Genomic DNA, 8,460 nt, shown 5'->3' with positions numbered 1-8,460 from the left:
TATTTAGGACTTATTTGCTTTCTCGCTCAGTTGTTATTTTACATACAACCCTCAAGTCGGATTTACTGGTTTTGTAGTTTGATTATTGTATATTTATGGGCGAAAAAGTGGGTGAAAAACCATCATGGCAGCACGAAAGACGCCAAAGAAGACGACGAACAGCTCCTCAACAGATCGCAACGGACAAACAAAAGCGCAAAAAACGATCGCAAGTTGTCATATGGGACTGCGGTTGGCTGAGTGAACCTCGCTCTGAATCGGAGTCGCCTGTTTCGCAGGCAAGGTGTCAAAATGTAAACAGAAGACCTTAAATGGTTTGTTGGTTTCACGGTTTTGTTTGTCTCCAGCATAACTGTTTGAAGGCCCTGTTTTGCCCCAATGTTCAGTGTTTTGTTCGCAAACCCAAAGCGCTTGAATTTCACCTTAGCTTTTAAGAGAAAATGAGGATAGTCTTGTGTCACATGGCGAAAAATGGCGCCAAAACAGGATTATTTTACCCTAACAGCTGGGTGAGATGAAAATGGCACTGTGAAATTACAGCACGAAGAGTTGTGGGGTTTTTAGTGAAATGCTGTCATCATAATTAAAAATATAGCGAAATGTCAAAGTGATATATATATAATATATATATATATATATATATATATATATATATATATATAGGCCTATATATATATATATAAAATATATATATATACAATGATTTACAAAGAATATGGTATTACAACACTGTTATAAGCCTACAGATGTTGATTTACAATAGATTTATTGTAATCATAAAGGCTTCCATGGTATACACGCCTTCGCGAATGCAGCCATCTTCCCTCTGCTCCACTATAAAGCGCGTAGCTGCTCAATATGGCGGCAGTCGCAGAGGAGCGTTATGCGTGGAAGCCTTCATGGCTATAATAAATCTATTCTAAATTGATTTAGGATGTATGGTGGCGGTGTGGTGGGTGCGGAAAGCAGGTCTTTATGTTGGTGTCTTTTATTTGCGCAAAACTTGTTTCATAATGAAGACAATTGGCCTGGACCTTCGTTGGTACGAAATAAATGTTGTAAGAGTCAAGACTCCAACAATACTAGGCCAGTATAAGAAAAGGAGTTTGAGTCTTTTGGGGTAGTGGTGCAATGAGGCTAAACTATAGGTTTTATTTGACATGGACATGAAAGTTTTCTTAAGATTTTGTTAACTAGTCAGAGTATCTGTTAGCTGGGTTTGTTGTATTGGCTGAACAAATTTTGCTAATGTCAAAGCAATCTCAAGCTAAATTAAATTTGATTTGAGTGAGATTGTAGTGTCAAATAAAGCACTGGCATCAATCTAACCTACATCATACATGTACACTGGTGACAACTATTCAAGATACATTTACTGTGAGCACTTCACTTGCTTGTGACAACGGCAAGCAGAAGACAGTGTGACAGTTTTCACCTTCAGTACTCCAGTCATTTGACCAGAGTTTGCTGTGATTGATTCAGGACAGCTATGACATCACTGCAAAACTATGAATAAAGAAGTGAACAACAGTTGATATTATGAGAACTAGGCCTGATAATAACTGAAAATATACAGTATGTTTACAAAGAACAGAGCAATTGCCACAGCATATATTGTTAACATCAACAAAGCACATTTAAGATCATTTGTTCCTGTGAAGCAGAGATTGTATTAACTTTTATGTTATTTGAACAATATTGTCACTGCCGTTCATACACCAGTAAGGATATAGATGCTAAGTAAAATGCCATGATGTCAGTAGTCTCAAATACCCAACATGCTCGCACAGATAATGTTACTGGGTGGCAAATTTTTTCTCAAAAAGTGCATTTTTACTGGCAAATATTGTCTGGAATATATTGCTTGTCATTTATTCCAGTGAGATATCTTACCTTCCAAACAAAGCCAAACACATACTGGCTAAAGTCAGTAGAAGTTTCATAATTTGTCAAAATGAATAACTTAGTCATGGACATAATTTTAGGTCATATGCAGTAGGCTTATTTGTGTGGGGGAATGGTTGCCAACCTCCTTACGTCACTGCATAGGTGAGAGAAGGGGGTGGACGCACACTTCTTGTTTACAAGAACAAAAATGAAAAGACAACAACACAACGGGAGAAATATATTTTCTCAACCAGAGTGAAACTTCATGTCTTGTCTGAGCAGTGTAAGGGGCAGAGCAGAAAAAATAACCCTCAGGGTAAACTATTTCGGTTGTGTTCAAGATAACATGTTAAAACCTCTGCTGTCCTGACAGAAGTATAATAATAAATTTTTCACATAGCCTAGCAAAGAGATAAGGTGTGTTCAAAACTGCAGCAGAGTGGAAACCCTTTAAGATTGACACCAGTTTAGAGTTAAAAAAGGTATTCCAAGCTAAAGTTTGGTCTAGTAAAGAGTAAAGCCAAAATGTGTTGGTCAGACATACCACCATGCAGTAAGTCCACTATAAACCAAAAAGTTGACGTTAGTCTTCAAGCCTAGCCTTTAGTCTTCAAGCCTAGCCTTTATGAATGGATTTTTTTACATGCCTTGCCATTAGGCGGAGGGAATTACGTTATAGTGATTTTGTCTGTCTGTCCATATTTGTGTCCGAGCAATATCTTCAATTCTTTTCTTTAGAGAGTTTTACTTTTTGGTGGATACATAGATGCACAGATTACAATGAGTCGCAACTCACATATGGTCATTTCTACGTTTGTCATGGTAATCGCATAACCATTTTCCTTATATACACTCCATAAATAGTCTTGATTTCATGTCCAGGCAAAAACTTAGAGTTTTAATTTTTGGTGAATACATAGATACACGGATGAGAAGGTGTTGAGACTCACATTTGCCCATTTTTGCAGTTGTCATGGTAACCAGATAGCCATTTCCCTTATATATACTGCATAAATAGATACGTATGTCTCTGTGTCAAGGCTACAACTCCAACTGTTTTCCATGTAGACTCTTACTTTTTGGTAGATTCATATATACACACATGACGATGTGTCACAACTTACATTTGTCCACAGTTAGTCATACTAACTAGTTAGTTAGTTTTCTTTACCTATACTGTATAAAGAGAAATGATTTCGTGTCAGGGGCTACAACTCCAACTGTTTTACGCATAAAGTTTTAATATTTGGCACTTCCTTGATTGTCATGGTAACCACATAGCTATCATCAATGCCCATGAAGACTCCTCTCAAGGGTTATTCTCACCGTAATGCTGATGGTATTCCTTTATACATTTCGAATAAATGTTGTGTATGTTGTGTTCACCTGAACTCTTCTTCTATTATGATACAATACCATGTATATGTTATTTGTGACTTATAACATAATGACCTAATGCTGGCTGCCGTTGTATGAGTGAAATATTCTTGAGTACAGTGTAAAACACCAATCAAATAAATAAATAAATAAATGACTAATGACCCAGGAGCCTCTTACCGATGTGGTTGCTGTGAGCTGGGCTCATCTCATGCTGGCGTAATCTGGAAAGAGCGTGTGGAAAGATCTTGTAGATGGTCCTGGGTTTGCCCTGGGCTGTGCTTGATTTCCTCCCACCATAATGCCGGCAACCATCGGAAATGTTCATGAGCATGGCATAAAACACCAATCGAATAAATATTATATGCGACTTTTCACCTGAATCCGAGAACTACAGTTAACCAAAATGTCTTTAATTTATCAGTACTTGTTCTTCATGTACATGTGTGACAGGTAAGCCTACGGGAGATTCACAGTTATTGGACTGGAGCATTTCACCTGTGCGGAGATCTACAGTGAAAAAGCGTGCCAGAAAGTTGGTCCTTAAAGAGACGGGTGTAGCAGCTTCAGCTGGCACGAATAAAGGTGAATGTTAAGTATGTATAAAGTTCATTTAACTGCATAGTAGCTGAAGTTTTGTGGTCCACCTAAAAATGCCCCCGTTAAAAGCAGTCATTTTTTATACTTATTTCTAGAGATACAATTAAGATTAGAGCTTGCTTCTGTTTCAAGTTTGAGTTCAAAAAATGAGCTTCTTGAGGCTTGCTCTTCCTAGGCTAGCTGCAAAAGATCCATGTGCTGTAATTCTTCAAACTTTTTGCATGTTTGCAAAGTGTTTATTAAAGCATATTCTGAGCCATTAGGCTGTGTAGAGTGATAAAATTATACTTTTTGTGTAGCCCTGATATTAGCCAATCCAACCAATGAAGTTTTGTCTCCAAAATCGTATGAAAAAGGTGCAAAAATTGCACTGAAATTTGCTCTTTAGTTTGTGAGACGGTCGAGGAATTAGGGTAGGTTAAATTCAGTTGTTGCAATTTAATTCATTTGCACTGAATTTTAGTTCAAAATAAAATCATAATCTGTCAGGTGGTCATTAAGGCAACTTTGAAATGGAAGAAGTTTTCCATCATGACTTATTGTTATATTAAGGGTGTAACTGCCTTCAAATTGTAGATGTTCTACACCAGTGTAATTCTTAACCTTTTCTCATGTTTGCATGGTGTTTATAGTCAAACCTGTTGCATGTGGCCAGCACAGGGAGACAAATTAGGCGGCCGCTTGGGGCAGGTAGCCACATGACACAGGCTGCGCAACAGATAGAGCCAACACATAACTAATGCTTCTGAATATAACCTATTGGTATTAATTTCAAATATGATCAACGTTTATGCTTACATAAATTTATTCAGCTCATGCTGGCTTCTTCTCCGGTCCTACGCAGGAAGGTCTGTTAGCAACCTGCGGATGGTCGTGGGTTTCCCCCGGGCTCTGTCCGGTTTTCCGCCCACTATAATGCTGGCTGCTGTCGTATAAGTGAAATATTCTTGAGTACGGTGTAAAACACCAATCAAATAGATAAATAAATACTTACATTTAGTAGATATATAAAAACAGTATACTAATATTATATCTCAAATAAACTTTAGGACTGTGAATTGCAGCTAGACGGATGAGCTGTACTAAAATAAAAGTGTCACCAGTAAGCATAAAAATTGTGAGGAAACGTCCAAATTTTGTAGATTTACGCCTTAAACTATAAATTCGTTTATGCCGCGGACGCGCGGTCAAGGTACCAGTCTTCACTTTAATATCTAAATACATGTGTCGGTCGCTGCAAAAAAACCAACTATCACATCACATTCCTGTGAACTTAACAACTAGTAAGAAGGCATTTTTACATCTGTTATTTGATATTTAGACTTACTTTTGATAACTTTCGAGACGTGAGTTGCAGATTAGGCTGTAATTATCAGCTTTTGTAAGTTACGTCAAAATATGCTTGTTGGCTGATGGGCCCTTAACATCAGGAATCAACTTGCTGTTGGTTAAATCTAATAGATGTGGGTTAAACAATGGGGCAAGTCATTGTTTCACGCTAAGTTCAGTGGCTTAGTGAATCATGTGTTACAACTTGACCTGGTCTGTCTTTTCAGTGTTGCATGAAGGTGGTGTGAAGGCTCTGAGATTTAATGATGGCCCCGTGCGAAAAGTTATAAAGTTGCGGTCCAGGAAAATGTCATCCACTCCAAAACCCAAAGAGGGTAAACGATGGAGGACAAAGTGTACCAAATCCACTGCCAAAAAGAAAGGACTGCTGTCAAGGCTGAAGATTTCATCTTCAGATATAACCATGTCTCCAGCAGAAAAGACCAAGGCCAAGTCAGGTAGTTCACTTGATGAAGTCACTGTGACTGTGGCTAAAATTGTAGACATTACAGAGGATGGTGTGGAAATGAACTGTGCACCAGCTGCTTGTAGACCGTATAAACCACATCCTGTGTTAAGACGGGGTCCTAGAACAAAAAGGCCTTTGACAAGAATGCAGAACGAGAGTGACAAGCATCTATCAGCTGGTCTTGCCACATGTACGCCTAATGCAGAGTCATACAGTGGAAAAACAAATGAATTTTCCAAGACAGGCTTAATTGTGGAAAATGTAAAACCATTAACATTAAACCAACCAAACACACCTGGATTGATTTGTAAGCATGTATTATCAAACCATGAAAAGCGGATCTCACCTCGTGTATCTAAGAGAGGAAAACAAAAGGCCTCTGTAAGCAATGGTGCAGATAAAAATGTGATTGTAGAAGTATCAGTTAACAGTGATGCATCTCCTGTGCCAGATATTAACAAGCCTGTTGCAGCAGGTTCCTGTGACCCGTCAAAGCCCAGATCTCTGGACGTTTGTACTCTGCCAGTGCCCAAAGCTGTATTGGAGCATGGAGAAAGAGGGGAAGATGGCAAGTGTGCCAACTCTCTTAATGCTGTGCAGCATGTGCGCTGTGATGAAGAAAGTCCAGCAATACCACAGTGTCCAAATAAGTCAATATCACTGGTTCTGGAGCCTAATGAAGATTGTCCTGCTCCAGATAGAAACAATCCCGACCAGTCAAATGAAACATGGGAAAACATACCTGTCTTATCATGTGTGTCAAACAAACTGAAAGCTAAAACTAACTTCCAACAGACCTTGTCAGCTGGGATTCCAGTTATTCTGGATAAGGAGAGGACTCAGTTTCGGGAGCCAAAGTTGTGTGCAGCAAAAAGGAAAAATAAGCCCTCAACTAAGACCAATAAATCCTTTTTAGTTAAAGAAGCCCCAGTAAAATCCCCATTTCTTGTAGACAGCTATTCTGGCCCAGGGGACAAGTCAGAGTCACTTGAGCATGATAACTTTATCTTTGCTAAGTCTTTAGATGGTGACATTTCGGATAGTTTGGTGTCTACGATTAATGCTTTTGAATCTTGTTTTTCTAAAGTAGATGATTGTACAATCTTGGACTCCGGAGACCGGGTGAACATTTCTTTTACATATGCATTGAAGAACTTTGAGCACGAGAAACTACTTGTGGACTACCCTTCCAATGAGGACAGCGGTACTACATTGTGCTTTGGAGGAGAGTCCTATGAAGCAGCAAACACATGTATTTCTGACCAGGAACTTGAGAATATATTGGAAGGAATTATATCTCAGGTTGAAGATAAGCTTGCTTCTCCCAAATCCACAACTGCATCATTACTTGAACGACAAAAATGTCTACCATCTGTTGAAAATATGCCAAACTGTTCTAGTCACAGCATGCATGTAACCTTACCCAGCCATTCACATCATGGCAAGGGATTTCAGCTTCGTATTAGTGATCGTAGAGCGACATGTTTTCTTCCAAACAGAAAAAGGAAAATTTGTAAGATATCTAGAGGTGTTAAGGAAGAGGAAGTGCAACAGCCGCCATGTAAAAGGCTGAAATTGGATTATGTGTGTATTGACCTTGAGAATGATTCAGACATCACATTTATGTTGCCATCCCCATTGACTGGGAGGACACTGGGAGCAACAGGTAGTGAAAGTAGGTTGGATTTTGCTCCAGAGCATTCTTTCTCACCGGAGGGTTACTGTGATGTTAGCTTTTCCACTCCAGAGCACGACCTTGACCAGGACGAAATGAAATTATCTGGTGACTGTTCAGACAAACCAGCAACCTATGTCACAGTCTTACCAAATACCTGCCCATCATATGGGGATTCCTCTGTGGCAATAAAACAGATGAAATCTCAGGGTTACAAAAAGATGCATGTTTGTTCAGAGAATATTGTAGGGGATTGTCCAGAATGTGAAAATAACTATGAAGAGCCAGCAGGGACTGGAAAGAGCGCTATAGAGCCAAAAGTTGCTGGAAAGGGAAGTTCAGCAGAGGTAGCTGGAAATACGTCTGGAGAGGTAGCAGGTACTGGAAAGAGCAAGTCTGCAAAAATACTTCGTTCAGGAAAGAAGAAATCTTCAAAAACACTACAGTCTGAAAGTTGTTTTGTTGCAAAGTCAAGTCCACCAACAAGCAGATGTAAAATTTATGAAAGAAAGTCATGTAGAACTAACAATTGTGAGGAGATAACCACTGAAATTTCCCAGAAAAATGATGTCTTGAACAACTTTTCTGAAACTTTAGTCACAGAAAGGCCTGTAGTTTGTGAGATGTTAGCACAGTCGGCATGTCGCAGCCGTCTGACCAGCCCATTAGTCACATCCGACTCCTCACATACAAACAGTATTGAGGAGGTCATAACTGACCAGGTTTGTTCCCTTGAGGATCAAAGTGATCAGCGTAGAATTGAGGTAGAATCGGTCTATCCAGCTTCTGGAGCTAAAACTAAAAAGAAGAAACTAAAGGTGAAAAAATCTCAAAGGCGAATTAACAAATCTCTTGATGTGACAGATGGTGCTGGAAGTTACACGCCTGATGTTCTCAATCCTGAAATTACTCTGGTTGACAGACTGATCTCCTGTCATGCCAGTCTGTCCAGTGCCAGCGATACAGGCTCACCAAAAGTTATTCCTTCTTCTTGCAGTACAGCTGGACGAAAGAAACGTACAGTTGACTCTGCAGATGTGAGTGAACATATTACCAGTACAGACTTCAGCCCTCTTCTGGAAAACATTAACTGGAACAGTCAGAAGAGAACAATAGGCAAACA

General features: G+C 39.3%; 1 long non-coding RNA gene across 1 annotated transcript; it reads left to right on the top strand.

The window, feature by feature from the left end:
• Positions 1-71: 71 nt before the first annotated feature.
• Positions 72-5,958, top strand: LOC135467649 (uncharacterized). Its single transcript, XR_010444169.1, has 3 exons — positions 72-314; positions 3,718-3,849; positions 5,421-5,958. It is a non-coding gene; the product is annotated as an uncharacterized LOC135467649 (long non-coding RNA).
• Positions 5,959-8,460: the final 2,502 nt, after the last annotated feature.

The sequence above is a fragment of the Liolophura sinensis genome, chromosome 6, assembly GCF_032854445.1.
Source record: "Liolophura sinensis isolate JHLJ2023 chromosome 6, CUHK_Ljap_v2, whole genome shotgun sequence".
Taxonomy (NCBI): domain Eukaryota; kingdom Metazoa; phylum Mollusca; class Polyplacophora; order Chitonida; family Chitonidae; genus Liolophura; species Liolophura sinensis.
This window is presented reverse-complemented; position numbering and strand designations above follow the sequence as displayed.